The sequence below is a fragment of the Abramis brama genome (genome assembly GCF_963993115.1).
Source record: "Abramis brama genome assembly, chromosome: 4".
NCBI lineage: Eukaryota > Metazoa > Chordata > Actinopteri > Cypriniformes > Leuciscidae > Abramis > Abramis brama.
This window is the reverse complement of record NC_139966.1, coordinates 28,837,800-28,853,830: the sequence shown is the minus strand read 5'-3', so window position 1 is coordinate 28,853,830 and position 16,031 is coordinate 28,837,800. Positions and strand designations below refer to the sequence as shown.

The window sequence follows — 16,031 nt, the reverse complement described above, 5'->3', positions numbered from 1 at the left end:
TGCAAACGGATCAAACCGTCTAGTTGTCATGGATGAGCAACAGAAGGAACGAGTCCTTCGGGACTGCCATGACAACCCAGCTACAGGTGGGCATCAGGGGAGAACAAGGACATGCAATAAGATTGCAAGCGCATACTACTGGCAAGGCATCTTTTCGGACGTCACGAAGTGGGTAAGATAATTGTAGACTCAAATTCCCGACCCACGAGATGGTTTCATACAGCCCCTCAAGTGTAAATAATTAACTCATGGGTACGTTACGTAGAGGCCAAGACATATTATATTGAGGCCACAAGATCATATATTCTATTAAATACTTAATGGTGTTAAGTCGTGTCCTCAAGATCCTATGTTGAGTTTGAGACCCCTGATGTAGTTGTACAAAGTAATGTGTTTCTTTTGTGTGCAATGTTACAAACCTACAATTTACAAATGTTACAAACCTACACTTTTTTTTTTTTTTTAGATTGCCAATTGTCCACAGTGTCAGCGTAATGATACTATTAAAACAGGGGCTCCAGTGTTGCACCCTATCAAGGTCACTAAAGCCTGGAATGTAATAGGAATGGATTTGATGGGACCATTTCCAACCAGTCCTCAGGGGAACATTTATGTCCTTACAATGACTGATCTCTTCACCAAATGGGTTTTCGCCAAATCCCTGAAGTGTAAGACCGCAGTTGAGGTGGCTAAAGGGGTCTTACAAGCATTTAATGCATATAGACTGGTTGAAAGAATAATCACAGACCAGGGGAGGGAGTTTGTGAACCAGGTTATTATTATTTAGTCAAGAAGATTTTATTATTACATTTTTTTGGCTATATGTTATAAGAATCTACCATGTCTTGCATACCTTTTTGATAACAGCTAAATGAGGACATATTTAAGGTATTGGGTGTGAAGCAGTGTGTCACATCAGCTTACCACCCTCAGGCAAATGGACAGGATGAGAGGACTAATCAGACTATAAAGAGGTCATTGTTAAAGTACTGCAATGGCATGCAGAATGACTGGGACGAAAACCTGGAGGATGTGGTGCATGCCATCAACACCTCAAAGCAGGTGATTGGAACTGCTTAAAAAATAAATGATTATATGCAATTGATTATGTAAATGTAATTTGTTGAAACACTTTTTTTTAGGGCTCTACAAAGTATACACCATTCTTTTTGATGTTTCACCGGCACCCAATCAAGCCGGAGGTTCTAAACACAAAGGTAGTATCTGAGACAGATTTGCTTTGTAGCAGAGAATCCGAATGTTGTAATGAACACACGGATAGCAGAGGTGACAGCAGTACAGGCAAAGGTGATTGTTTGTAGTATGAACTACAATTAAGTAATAATTCACAGTATTTAAGGTATTCTATTCAGTCTTTTTATTATACATTATTTTCATAAGGTGCATGATTACATTGAAAAAGCACAGGGGAAGCAAAAGGTGGAGTACGAGTCCCGGAAAAGAAAAAATGTGGAATCATTTCACATCCACGAAGGAGAGGAAGTACTCAAAGCAAACAAAAGAAAAGAGGGACACAAAGGTGGACGTTAAGAGGGGAACTGGACAGGCCCTTTTCTAGTCAAAGACATTACCGGAAAAGGGGTTGGTACACTTGCAGACAAATCAGGCAACATTCTCCGTGTGCCAACTCAAACCATTCCTGCGGCGTGACATTAACCTGGATGGTAAGAAAGGCAGTACATTACAGTAGATTTTCCACTTTTTGAAGTAAATGTTTATGGCAAATTTAAAATATTACATACACAACCTTTTTCAGTGAATATTCATGATGACCGTGATTATTACTGCCTGAAGACAGACATGGCAGGAGGTGATTTGATTTGCTTTTAAAAATGTACAACAAGTAACTTTGGCAAAGATTTGTGACTGATCCAAACCTGTTTACAGAAATTGTTCAGTTTTCAATGGATCGCTTTCACATCTTGGAGCTAGAAGAGGTAAGATGTCAAATAAATGGAAGTCTGTTATATATTATATAATATTATATATGTAAGACAATTACAAAGCATTATTTTTTCTAGGAAATGTGTATGAGAATTTTGAGTGAAGAAAGTGACAGAAAGTAATTTGCTGTATATATTTTATATTTCATTTACTAATATTAGAATGATGACTCATTCAGTTTTCGAGATGCCAGGCCACAGTTGAAGATTTCGAGACACTTTGTCCACAGAAGAAAAGTTTCCCATGGCTGAATGACGACGTTAGAATTTCAATTTGATACAATTTGAGACATATTTGTAATATATCTAGTTAGTCCCGGTTTCCAGAAAACGTCCAAACAAAAATCTGCGAAAGTTTCATCCCAAAATTTCACTGTCTGCGAGTCTCTATTTGCCACAGTGGAATAAATGCTTTGTGGGATCTCCATATCTCAGCTCTGGAAGGCTCTAGAGCCTCCAATCTTGCAATCATGTCTATGTCTCAGCACCCTCTAACAGAATCCAAGGTTTCCAGAATACCCAAGAAATTTTTTGGGTCGAAAAAAAAAGTTTCTTGGATATTTTCGAAACGTTGTATTCTGTTAGAGCAGGGGTGGGCAAACTACGGCCCGCGGGCCACATACGGCGTTAGGCTGTTTAATCCGGCCCGTCGAGTATTTAAAAAATGGTCTTAAGATCGCATTCATTTTGCCTTTTTCTTGCAATAATTTGCGTTATATATATATATATATTGCGTTGCATATATTTGACAATCGGAATATCAGATATTTCATGCCATAGCTAACAAATGTAAAAAAGGAAAAATGACATAAAAGCAGATCATCATTCATTCAGCGCTGTTGTGGCTGCGGTGTGTCACGTAACAAGCAATAACGCGTCACCATGGAAACCAAACAGACCACGACTTAAGCGCATAGACTTGTTGCACGTTAATGTTTTTTCCTTTTTTGGAAACTCACAGAGAAAAAAATGTTTGGTAACCGCTTGCACACCCGTTTAGTTTTTCCTTTGATTTGTCTGCTATTTATTTCTTTGCTCCTCTGGATTTGTGGATGTATCCTGACTGATTCCGTTTACCGACCTTTATCGCCCGGCTTTCGAATAGCTGCTACACTCCCCTGTGTGCCATGTACAGAACCCAGTTTTGTTCATTAAATGTTCTGATCTGCCTTTGTTTTTTATGTTTTATTTTATTATTCTTAAAATAAATTTGTACATTCGTTTATTTTGTTTTTTCCCCACAAATGTATGACTTTTGGAAGTGCAAATTGATTGCCATATGCAGTTTTAATAAAGTTGAATTAACGTAACCTTCTGTCATTTTTACTTTTCTAAGTGTACACTTGCAGGTGTTGTTTCTAATTTACTATTAGGCCCATTAAATAATAATAAGGATAAACAATATTTAAAAAGTATAGGCTATAATTATTAGGCATCTGACTAATTAAAAATTAACTTCAAAACATAACATGCTAAATGGGGGATTATCTAGCATAAAAAATGTATTATCAGAATGTCGTCTCTCAGTTGTTGAATTTCGCGCAGACGTTGCCACAAACGTAAATGTGTTTGCTCAGCCCGATCTCATGAAAGAGCGAATACCACAAATTGTATTTGTAGTGCTTATGTTACGCAGTTTTCGCGTGCATATGATACGCACTTTATGGCGTGTAATAGGCACGCACTCCACACCCCTAATCCTAACCAAGGGGTTTAGAGTGCGTAGCACATGCATGCATGCATGCAAAAAAAACAAAAAAAATGTTGGCGTATAAATGGCACGAGAAATAAAATTTGTGGTAAAGATACGCACTTTCATGAGATCGTGTTTCATAATCTGCTACTGGGCCGGCCCTCTGTCAAATTTTAAAACCCAGTGTGGCCCTTGAGCCAAAACGTTTGCCCACCCCTGTGTTAGAGGGTGCTGAGACATAGACATGATTGCAAGATTGGATAAATTTTGGGATGAAACTTGGTGCTATGGACTCAGGCGAGCCCTCCATATGCGTCCAATGGCAGCTTATTTGTATGGGAGTTTGTACACGAACCTCCTATATGTACTTCTTATATTATTCAACAACATTTTATTGAAATCTACTATTTCTTTTAGAAATAGACACAAGGATTCTTGACACAAGGATTGCACAGCTCTGTAAAGCACATGGTGGAACTGCTTTACAGGTGCACACGTTCATTCTCTGGTGGTGATCCTTCACTATCAAGAAACATGTGAATGACAGTCACATTTCTTGTCTGAAGGTAAATGAAAATCTATGAGATAAATTTCAGGTTAAGGGGACACATTTACTTACTTATTTACTTAAAAATATTTTAAAGGACCTTGATGAGAATGACACGGTCCTTATTCCAAGAATTGTCGGTGGACAGAGCCCTGAAAAGGGAAACCACTTCATTTTGTGGGTATGTGTGGATAAAAAAATACATTTTTGCTCAACAGTTGTTACTCTGGTTATTTTATAAAGGTCTTGGATGGTTTGCTGAATCATATTCAAGTTTACGACCCCACTGGCAACTACAAGTAAATTTCTGCAATGGACCTGGCTATACTATGGTATTTTGTGCTTTGTAAATGACAAAATTGTTATCTTTATTTACTAATGTACATTTCTTCATTTCTTTTTTCTTTTGCACAAAAGCAATGCCTTCCGAAATACTTGGGACTTGGGAAAATGGACTGTTGAGTACCCAGAACAGTGGAGGCTGGCTGACTCTAACAACTGTGGGGTTTTGTTTTTTACAGTAAGTTAAATAAATGCTTTTATTTATTTATTTGTATTACATCTACATTACTTTAACAACTGTGTTTATTGCATTAGATGGCAGAAATGGAGGTGAGGGACAAATGGACCTCTATGAAAAACGAGGTGATACAGGGAAAAGACCTGTGGCATCTGAGAAGATATCAAGCATCATCAATGGCAGCATATGCTGTTCAGCATATGACGTATAAAAGGCATGTGTAAAATGTGTGTCCTCTTTCATATAAACCAACTTAAAAGTTTAATAATTCAAGTAGATCAATGATTTTTAAAATATAGGACAGTTGAGGAGGTGAAAAAAAAAGGAATTTGTTCTCTTGTCAGTGACACTGAAATTCAGGTACATTTTGTTGTTCCAAGGAATTGTGAAAGGCTCACTGAAACCCACGTGGAACAAATGGTGGCAAATGAAGACTGGAAAAATTACAAAACCTAAGGGCTTTCATCCAGCCTTGTCAGCACATGTTGAGGAACTTCTAGGACACATCGACAACATTGTGTTTGAGCAAAAGAAGGACAAAAAGCTTAAACATATCAACCTTTTAATGTGTGAACTGATTCCTGAGGTACGTATTTTATGGGATCATGCTGGTACAAATATGTACTGGAAATTTTTTATATCCCCCCCCAAAAAAACAACAACATAATTTTCTCACCCTGCTGCATTGCGCCTTCTAGCTTGCCCATCAAAGTAAAAACAGTGAGTGATGTTTCAGCACTAAAGACTTTGCAACTGACTTTGCACTAAAGTCAGTTGCACGTGACATGTTGCAGCATGTTTGTGTGTTTTGCAGAGTTCCCTCAAAAGCCAGTCCATGACACCAAGTCCAGCCTCCTCGCCTACCAGGTCACGACCCCACCATGCAAAGGGGAAATTGACTGATTGCATCATCTAGGCCTTAGGATGGTTCCACAAAGAATCGACTGCACATACAACATGAATTTACTTCAAACTAAAGTTTTCACTTTACATACAGCAAAAGACACTGCATCCATTTGTGTCTCATTAGCTCTCAAAAAAATTTAACCTTACAGTTCATTAAATATTTTATAACTCAGCATTAATTGTTTTTTAATCTTCACAATGTATATAGCCAGATGACTATCACAAAAGTATTTATGAAAGTAAAGACATATAGAGCATGCATTTTACCTGCTTAAAAAGAGACTGAAGGGAGTAGCCCCCCAAAACAAACAACAACTGAAAGAGGCTGCGGTGAAAGCCTGGAAAAGCATTACAAAAGAAGAATGCAAAAGTTTGGTTATGTCAATGGGTCACAGGCTTGATGCAGTTATTGCAAGCAAAGGATTTGCAACAAAATATTAAGTCTTATTCACTTTAATCTATTTTAAGTGAATCTGTTCCAATACTTTTGGAGGGGACTGTATGTAGCCTATTGAGTTAGATTAAAGTGAGAAGGGGCATAGCACTTGCATATTGTTGTCCTATTGTTAGTTTAACTGCTTCCATTGTTCTCATTTGTAAGTCGCTTTGGATAAAATGCTAAATGAATAAATGTAAATATAAATGTAATGTAAAATTATTTTTAAGGCAATCAGTTTGCATTGTTTTAACAAGATGTTTAACTAAATACAACTGAAATTTCAAGTTGCAGGAAATGTTACATTATTTAGCTCAACTTACACTAAATAAGCATTTGTTACTACAACATACTATTCTCTCACTTTACAAAGTTTTTTAAAGGTCCCGTTCTTCGTGATCCCATGTTTCAAACTTTAGTTAGTGTGTAATGTTGCTGTTAGAGCATAAATAATATCTGTAAAATTATAAAGCTCAAAGTTCAATGCCAAGCGAGATATTTTATTTAACAGAAGTCGCCTACATCGAACGGCCCGTTTGGACTACATCCCTCTACTTCCTTCTTTAATGATGTCACTAGAACAGTTTTTTGACTGACCTCTGCCCACAGGAATGCTCCCTCAACTCTACTGGCTACTTGTGCACTTCTTATAACTTGCTGTTTACTCAGCTCTTACGGTGATTTTCTGAAGTAAAACTGACGCTTCATCTTTTGTGTGATGTACAATAAACTTTATTAAACTCATCAGTATATGTTTGATCATCATTCAGACAGCAGACTTGTAGGCTATTAATAAATAATGGATACATAGCCTACAAGCAGATGACAAATACGTTATAATAACCGTAATTAAACTACTAAACTATACCTTTTCCATCTCTATACAGCACTCTGACTCTGTAGGCATTATTGTCCGACTCGAAATGACCGCCGTTACTGAGAGTTTCTGATATTATCATCATTCCGTGAGATGAAATTGTCCTGACAGACTGAGCGCGAGCTCGTGAAGCTCCGCCCCCTGGGTCGTCCAGCAGCAGCTTATTTGCATTTAAAGGGCACACACTAAAACAGCTCGTTTTTCTGTGCCCCAAAAAATGACAATTTAAACATGCTGTAAAAAATGATCTGTTGGGTATTTTGAGCTGAAACTTCACATACACACTCTGGGGACATCAGAGACTTATTTTACATCTTGTGAAAAGGGGCATAATATGGGACCTTTAAGGCAATCACTTTGCATGCTTTTTTAAGGGAGGTTAACAAATTAGAATTTACAATGTAAAAGAGTCTGAAATCACATAATAAAATAAAAATTGTGAGATGGGCTTATGACAAACAAAAGCTAAGTTAAATATAAATACTATCAGTTGAATGTAAAAACAATACAAAATCTAAAACTAAAAAAAAGGTGTTACTATAATGGTGCAGGTGGCATTTTGCATCTATGACTTAAATTAGTTATTAGTTACTTAATAAGTTAATCATTAATTAAACGAGATTTAAATTTATTTCCTTAATGTTTATTGTATAATTATTTATTTTATTTTTTTTCTCCGTGATCTCCAACTGCTTTTAAATGCTAGTAAGACTAAATGCATGCTTTTTAATCGAACACTGCCCATAGCTGCAAACCAGACTACCATCACTACTCTTGACGGGGCTGATTTAGAATATGTGGACTCTTACAAATATCTAGGTGTCTGGTTAGACTGTAAACTTAATTTCCAGATTCACATTAACTCCATTAACTTCCATTAACACATCTCCAATCCAAAATTAAATCTAGAATCGGCTTCCTATTTCGTCACAAAGCATCCTTCACTTATGCTGCCAAATACGCCCTTGTAAAACTTACCATCCTACCAATCCTTGATTTTGGCGATGTTATTTACAAAATAGCCTCCAAAACTCTGCTAAGTAAACTGGATGTAATTTATCATAGTGCTATCCGTTTTGTTACCAAAGCTCCTTGCACTGCTCATCATTGCGATCTTTATTCTCTCATTGGCTGGCCCTCACTATATACTTGTCGCCGAATCCATTGGCTCCAAGTCATCTATAAGTCTTTATTAGGCATATCCCTGCCCTATCTCAGCTCCCTGGTAACCATAGCAACATCTACCCGTAGTATGCGCTCTAGCAGGTATATTTTACTGGCCGTCCCCAAAGCTTACACCTCTTTTGGTCGCCATTCCTTCCAGTTCTCTGCTGCCTATGACTGGAATGAATTGCAAAAATCCTTGAAACTAGAGGTTCCTATTTTCCTCACTAACTTTAAGCATCTGCTGTCAAAGCTGTTTATTGATCACTGCACCTGTTTATAGCCTCTTATTTCCGTTTATTGTGTACTTCAGTATTTTTATTTGCACTTCATTGTTTGCATTTTCATATTTCCAATGTTAATTTAGTGTAAATGTGTAATTTATTTGCTACTATGGCCTATTTATTGTCCTACTTTCTTAGTTATATTGTATTTTGTACTATATTTTGCTTTTTGTATATGGATTGGTTTATTAATTGTATGTTTAATTATTTCTATGTGTAACTATGTTGTTGTTTTCGTCGCACTGTTTAGCTTTGTCTTGGCCAGGTCGCAGTTAACGTTTTGCCCTACTTAATATTGATAACAACCATAAAGTATAAAAAAAATAGTAATATCCTCACAGATGCGAAAGGATACTTAATTTGTTACACACAGCCTACTCCTGAAGCGCGCCCACTTCTCTGACAATGCATGAATGAGCGCTCAAGAAAATTGCAGAACACTCACGGAAAAATAAAAGTTATTCTCCATTCATTTTAACCGGTGGATCTCACAGCTTATATAATATTATATCCTCCTGAGACCCAGCAATTGAGTTTTCCTTTGTAGAGGACATTTTTTTGAGATTCTAAGTTTTGAGATTTTCAGAGATACCAAATGTTTGGAGTTAAGAATAAAAATAAAATGTTTTAGTTATAGAGTCTTGTTTTCATTTTCTTATTAACTGAGTTCTGGTAACTATAGGACATACAATTTTAATAAAACGAAAATCCCGCCATGTGTTTCTTATACTCCAAATAATGTGTATATATATACAGTATATGTGACATTTACAAAACTTTTTTTGTTATGGGTCTCATGAGGATATTGGATTAGGTCTTAACTGACATGCAGCAACCTTTTAAACCTGCTGCTGTCTAACATTAATGTTAATCAAACAACCAAAGACAAATATAAAATCACTCACTGCTCTTGACTGAATAACTTTTATAGCTTTTTGTAAACGATTAATCTGTATTTAATTTATACAGTGAAGAGTATGCAGTTTAATTTATTTTACATTTGATTAATCATTTTCTGTACCAGAATATTTACTGTCACCAGTTCAAAACAATAAAAAAGAAGGCAAAAGAAACTTCAGGGCTAGGCCAGGCCAAAATAATAAACAAAAAGAAAACTACAGAAACTAAATATCCTACCAGGGACCAAATAAAACAAAAGAAAATACAAGAACTTCTCCTTAACCAAGCAAAAACAGGAGACAAGTATATAAAAAAGTAATGGTACCTAGCCCCAACAGCGTTCATGACTCAGGCAGTTTGTTCTTAGGTTAAATGTGGCCAACACTAAAAGAGAGAAAATTGAAGGGAGAGAAAAACAACATTATCAATGACTCAAACTTCACAGAATTCACAATCAAAAGCTATGAAAACAATTTCAACAGCTTTCCACAAAGTGGGCAACACATGCTCTGTCTCTCTCTCGCGCTTCCTTTCCTGTTTCCTCCTCCACCATGCACTGCACTGATGGCACGTCCAGGGCAGAACAACCTGTGAGAAACGGGACAGGAGGAGGGACAGCGGAAAAAACGGAGGGAGAGAAACATGCACTGAAATACAGCTTCAGGCATAACAGACTTATGGCTCTTATCTGTTAGTGGGTTGGGTGGTACATCAGATGTACTCAGCATTCTTCTAACTGTTGTGCATTTTGAGATGGCATTGTAATCAGAGCCTTAACTTTGGTTTTATACCATGAAAATAATTATCTGCTCTTTTTTTCAGTGTCGATTGCCATCTGATTGTTGTAAGTATAAATCTAACAGTCATCCTGTATGCCTGATTTGCCATGAGATACTGATTAATAAAAGACATATTAACAAGCTATTCTCACCGGACGAGAAGCGCAGCGTTGCGTTGTCTATATTTTTTTGCCAGACACCTCAGTATTTGGGTTTAAATCAATTAAAGCTACATCATGTTAGAGTCATCAGTAATGTTTTAATAAAGAAGTTTAAGGGATGGTTCTTTTAAAAAAACTACCTACATCCTGCATCTCTGATTTGCCATGTTCAGAACATATCGATTAGTTACTAATCATTGATGAAAAATGAATTTTATTTTGTACAGACATATGCAATATCTGTTCAGTCATGTTTCTTCTTTTTCTCCATTTTGCTTTTGTGTCAACAGCTGCTAAATAAACCTCAAAAGCTCCTTTAAGAGCTCTTTCAATCGTTAAGTGTCTTTATCCATGTAAGTATATTTGGGAGAGTATATTATATGAATTTAGTATTTGGGTTTTAATTCTTTAAAGCTAAATCATCAGCAATGACAGCTTGAGATGTTTCCCTTATTTGCACTTATGTTAGCTGTCCATGTTAATGTTCATTTACCTGCTTTTACCAGTTTAAAATTGTGACTGATTGAAAATTATCTGCAAAGATGAGAAACGTAAACATAATTAATGCAGTTTCTCGTGTCACCATAATATTTTGCTGTCTAGTCAATAAATAAATACAAATCAATATTATCCTGTACCACAATTTCCGATTTTACAATTGTCATCCTTTGCTGTAAGGTGTTTTTTGTAAGATATCTTTTGCACAATCTTAGTTTCACTTTAGATTTATTCTAGATATTCATATTAGATTAATTTGCAGCATACATGCATCATTCAACATTTGAATAACAGTAACAGTATTCAGCTTAACTGTAATACTGTATATTCTTTTTATTATTTTCTTTTCTTAGATTTTGCATCATCCTCCTCCACTGTTATTTTTTCGGTAACACTTTACAATAAGGTTCATTAGTTAACTACATTAGTTAACATTAACTAATAATGAACTGCACTTATACAGCATTTGTTCATCTTTGTTAATGTTAATTTCAACATTTACTAATACTTTATTAAAATCTTGTTAACATTAGTTAATGCACTGTGAACTAACATGAACAAACAATGAACAGCTTTATTTTTATTAACTAACATTAACAAACATTAACAAAAACAGTAATAAATGTATTGCTCATTGTTAGTTCATGTTAGTTAATACATTAACTAATGTTTAATAAAGGAACCTTATTGTAAAGTGTTACCATTTTTTCTTCTTCTATCCATCCTTTATTTCAACTAGGGTAAGTTATCTTTTTTTTTAGCATCACTTAAAGGTGTTTTCTAAATTGTTGGGTCTGGCTACTTCAAGGCTGCTGTCAGTAGTGGTTTAATCCGTTGTCTTCTGTAGCAATATTGTTGAATTCGGGTAAGAGACCAAAAAGATGCAAAAGGAGTCACATATTACTCTGTTTCTCACTCAAAACCAACCATCACATCTGCAGAACTTTTAACTAAACGAATAAGACTGATGACATGGTATACCCGAGTTGTAACACAAATAAAAGGTCTTTGGATTTTCCCCTTACTTTAAAACGAATGCTTAATTCGTGGTTCATTATTATTAATGAAAACACATCAACAATAAAGATAGTAAAAGGACAAATTATATTTAACATTAATGAAGCGAACTCTAAATTCAATACTAGGCCTAGAGCAGAACAAATTCATACATTTAAAATACTACAATCACTCGACGCCATTGAACAGCTACTATCGTGCAAAAACTGCAACCAATCCATTATTCAGGATTAAAATTCAAACAGATTAGTTTAATATCATAATTATTAAACCGATATGAATTAAAATTGACTCACCTTATTCAGGCGGGAATCAAACGAGATCCGACGCTTCCAGTCAGCACCTGCTGTCTATCACAAAAAATATATATAATAATAATAAAACGCACTTTAAGATTCAAAATGAATCCTAGCATAGCAAAATATATTCGATTTTAAAAAATACCAACATTAACCATTAAGGTAATAAAGACCCTATGGCTTGATGTCATCTTACTCAGCTTATGAATGCAGCTATGAAAAAATGCAAATTCATTATTTAGGATTAAAAATCAATAAGATTAGTTTAGTATTACCGTCATTAAATCATTATGAATTCAAATTTGATAACCTTATATATAGCTGCTGAATCACCACGAGAGGATAACATCCCAGTGTTGATGCTATAATTTGATTTACTTTACAGATTTATTCAAAGTGTTTATCTTCAGGTAACATGTCCAGTTACTGGAGTAAACGTAGAAAAATTCAAAGAGGAGTTGAGCAAAATCTGAAGTCAGCATCTATAGAGACAGATGAAAGAACTGAGGAGAGACTTGACTGTTGTAACAAGCAATTTTGAGCAAGTGGCTCTTACAACTCCAGAGTCTGACAATAGAGTGGAGTCAGTGGATGATTACACACTAAGCAGCAGTGAGGAAAGAGATAGTGAGAGCTTTGCTGGGAACACAGAGGAGAGCAATGATGAAAGCATAGACGAGGAGGAGGATGATATCAGAGCATTATTTTCTGATTGGGCAGTCAGGAAACAAATTCCACATTCATCATTGACTGAACTACTCAACATTTTGTGCACCAAACTACCTGAATTAGGCCTTCCTAAAGATTCACGGACTTTGCTGAAAACAAAATCAGTGGTGAAAATGAAAGAAGTCTCTGGGGGGACTTATTTTCATGCTGGCATTGAACATGGTCTGTTGTCACAACTCAGAACATTAGTTCACCCAATGTGGTCTGAGTCCGTGTCCCTGCAAGTCAATAAAGATGGCCTTCCTCTATACAAGAGCTCAAACTCTCAATTCTGGCCTATTTTAGGCCTAGTAGAAAACTACGAGGACAGGGTCCAGACAAACAAGTTACCATTTGTCATTGGGATATTTTGGGGGGGGAAAGAAACCAGCCAGTCTTGATTACTTAAAAGACTTTGTTGAGGAAATGCAGCAACTTGAAAAAGAAGGTTTCTTCTTCTAAGACAGAAATATTAAAGTCCAGATCTCTGCCATTGTTTGCGACGCACCAGCAAGGGCCTTTATCAGAAATTCTAAAGGTCACAATGGTTACTATGGATGTGACAAATGCAGTCAAAAGGGAGTTTACTACAATAACCGTATGACCTTCCCAGAAACAACAGCCTGTCTGAGGTCCAACCATGACCATTTTGAGTCTTTTTCTGAGGACTCACACTACATTGGGAAAACACTGTAGTTTTTGTCAAACACACACACACAAAAAAAAAAAAAACTTGGACGAAAAATACGATAAAACCTGTTGGAAGGCATCTTTTGCAGCGATTTTTGTGTGAGCATATCAGTGAACACCCCTGACCACTCAGTGAGTTTCACGTCTTTGTAAACGAAAGTTTAATGCATTTTAGGAAGGATTGTTCCAGTGCCCATAGGCTGCCATTCTGTAGGTGGGGGGGAAGCGAAAGAAACCTAAAATTCTCGGGACAGCAGCATGTGTCCCGAGAATTTTAATCTTAACCGTTCTATTTCATCAGAAACAATCTGTAAACAGGGCTTTAATTGTAAAATACCGAACTTGTCCTTTAAGGCCTGTCTTCTGACCCCAACCGCACCAGTTCAGCTGGGTTGAAAGATTCTGATCAAATTTTTTGTGCAGACTCTCCAAACTGTTTCCTAAGTTCTTGCCACCAGACAATGACAGTTAAGTTAACTGTAAAGTAAAAGATAAATTTGACATCCCATTTCACAACCTGCTGTATTACATTGTCTTTGAAGCACTGCTCTCCCATGCCCACATCCATGGCTGAAGTGCCCTTGAGCAAGGCACTTAACCCCTCACTGCTTCCCGAGTGCCACTGTAGCACTGCTCTGGGTTAGTGTGTGCTTCACCTCACTGTGCGTTCACTGTGTGCTCTGTGTGTTTCACTAATCATGGATGGGATAAATACAGAGACCAAATTTCCCTCACGGGATCAAAAGAGTATCTATACTCTATATATAGGTGTCTTTTCTGATGATAAATCAGGGCTTTTGTGCTTTAGAGACAGACACAGACGGGACATACCACTTTCTTCTTAAAGGTGCTATCGGTCCTAAGTTGGTCATCAAAATTATCCAGGTCTTGCAGTGTAAGCAGTGGTAGCATGTTCAAATTGAAATCTTCATGAGGAACAGAATTATTTTTTTTAAGTAGTTTGATTACGTAATCCATTTTAAGCTGCAGTTCTCCGACCTGCTCCAAAAGGAGCCTTTCAACAGCTGGGGGAAGTACAGGAAGAAAATATACAAAATTATACAAAAAACAATTAACAAGCAATGCTCATAATACAGTAGTTTACTGACAACAGCAGAGATAACCTGCCCAAAATACCTGTGCATCCAGCAGGAGCTGATCTGGCAAATCTTTGACCTGTGGAAAACAGACAAAATATAGGTGTTAACAAAAATGCAAAGTATGAAATGTGTCTTGTTTTTTAATAAAATAAAACTGTGTGTGAGAGAGAGAGACAGATAGACAGACAGAGAGAGAGAGAGAGATTCTCAAGTTTTTTTTATAGATCACAACCTTTGCGTGGGAAGTGGCGTTCGCATGTTGTCAGCCCCGTTTTGTGCGTACGCACGCTTTATAAATGAGGCCCCAGCTAATTTAATGTGGTTATCTATGTTAAGAGGGAAATACAATGAAAATCTAAAGCGTTACCAAAGCCTTTTACAAACATCATGTTATTTAACCAATATCGCTCGAGTAGGAGTGTGATAGAGCTCTATATCATCACGGCTGTGATTAGACCAGAGGCACGAGGCCACAGGCCTAAATGACTAACCTTAAAACAAGAGATTCCAGGAAACAACTCTGGAGACATTGGAGGACGAAGTAAAATCTAATAAATTAAAGAAAGAACATTAATATGTTACTCGCAATTGTTGACACACAATATTACAGTACAATCATTACCAAATGTTAGGAATTATGTTATAAATATCTAATCAAAAGTCAAAATCGATCACTGAAAAAACAGAAAAGACAATTATTCTATTTTGTTTAAATTACAAAGGTTAATAAAGGCTCTATATGAATAGGTGTGTGTCCAAAAAACACTTGCTTCACTTACTATCACTTTACTACTTCATAACCACTTCTTTGTCTGACTGTCTACAGTGGCTGCAGCGCTTGTACTAAACTGAGCTCTTTGATTGACAGGTCTACTTTTAACGTTACCATAGAAACGCACAACAAAAGAGCTGCCTCTAATTTTAAGCATGTCACTTCAAAATCATTAAAAATGCCTTAAGAGTGTAAGGGGTTAATATTATAAATGGACAGATGTCATTTTTGTGTGGAAAAAAAGACAGTCCGTCAATTTTATGACCGTTTTAACCTGGCTGTTTACCGAATGATTCTCCTCAGACTGAAAGAGAAAAATTCGAGGTCCCCTCATGTCTAAAAATACTGTCTAAAATAACTCACTGAAAATATTTAATACGCGAACATATTAACAGTCAGTTAATAATAACTAACCAAGTCAACAGAACTAATAACAACTAACCTAGTCTAAAAACACACAGCAGTTCCGCATCACAATCCGTACACGAAAACTCGCTTCCGGGCACGTAAAAACGTCAGAGCGACCCTTAACGGATTAGACCAATGAACTTTTGATGTGTCATTTACTGGGGGAGGGTCTTATCTTCGTTTCTTAGCTTTGATTGGTTTATTTTTGGCCTATGAAATGCTCGTAAATGGCGATTTGCTTGAGGCGGCGCTGGGTGGGGAACTATGTTACGCGTCACAAGATTCCATACAGTCAGTGTTGGGAGCGT

At 36.5% G+C, this 16,031-nt stretch overlaps 1 long non-coding RNA gene across 1 annotated transcript; it reads left to right on the top strand.

Moving 5' to 3' along the window:
* Window positions 1-474: 474 nt before the first annotated feature.
* Window positions 475-1,198, top strand: LOC311081361. Its single transcript, XR_014605877.1, has 3 exons — window positions 475-772; window positions 868-1,062; window positions 1,143-1,198. It is a non-coding gene; the product is annotated as an uncharacterized lncRNA (long non-coding RNA).
* Window positions 1,199-16,031: the final 14,833 nt, after the last annotated feature.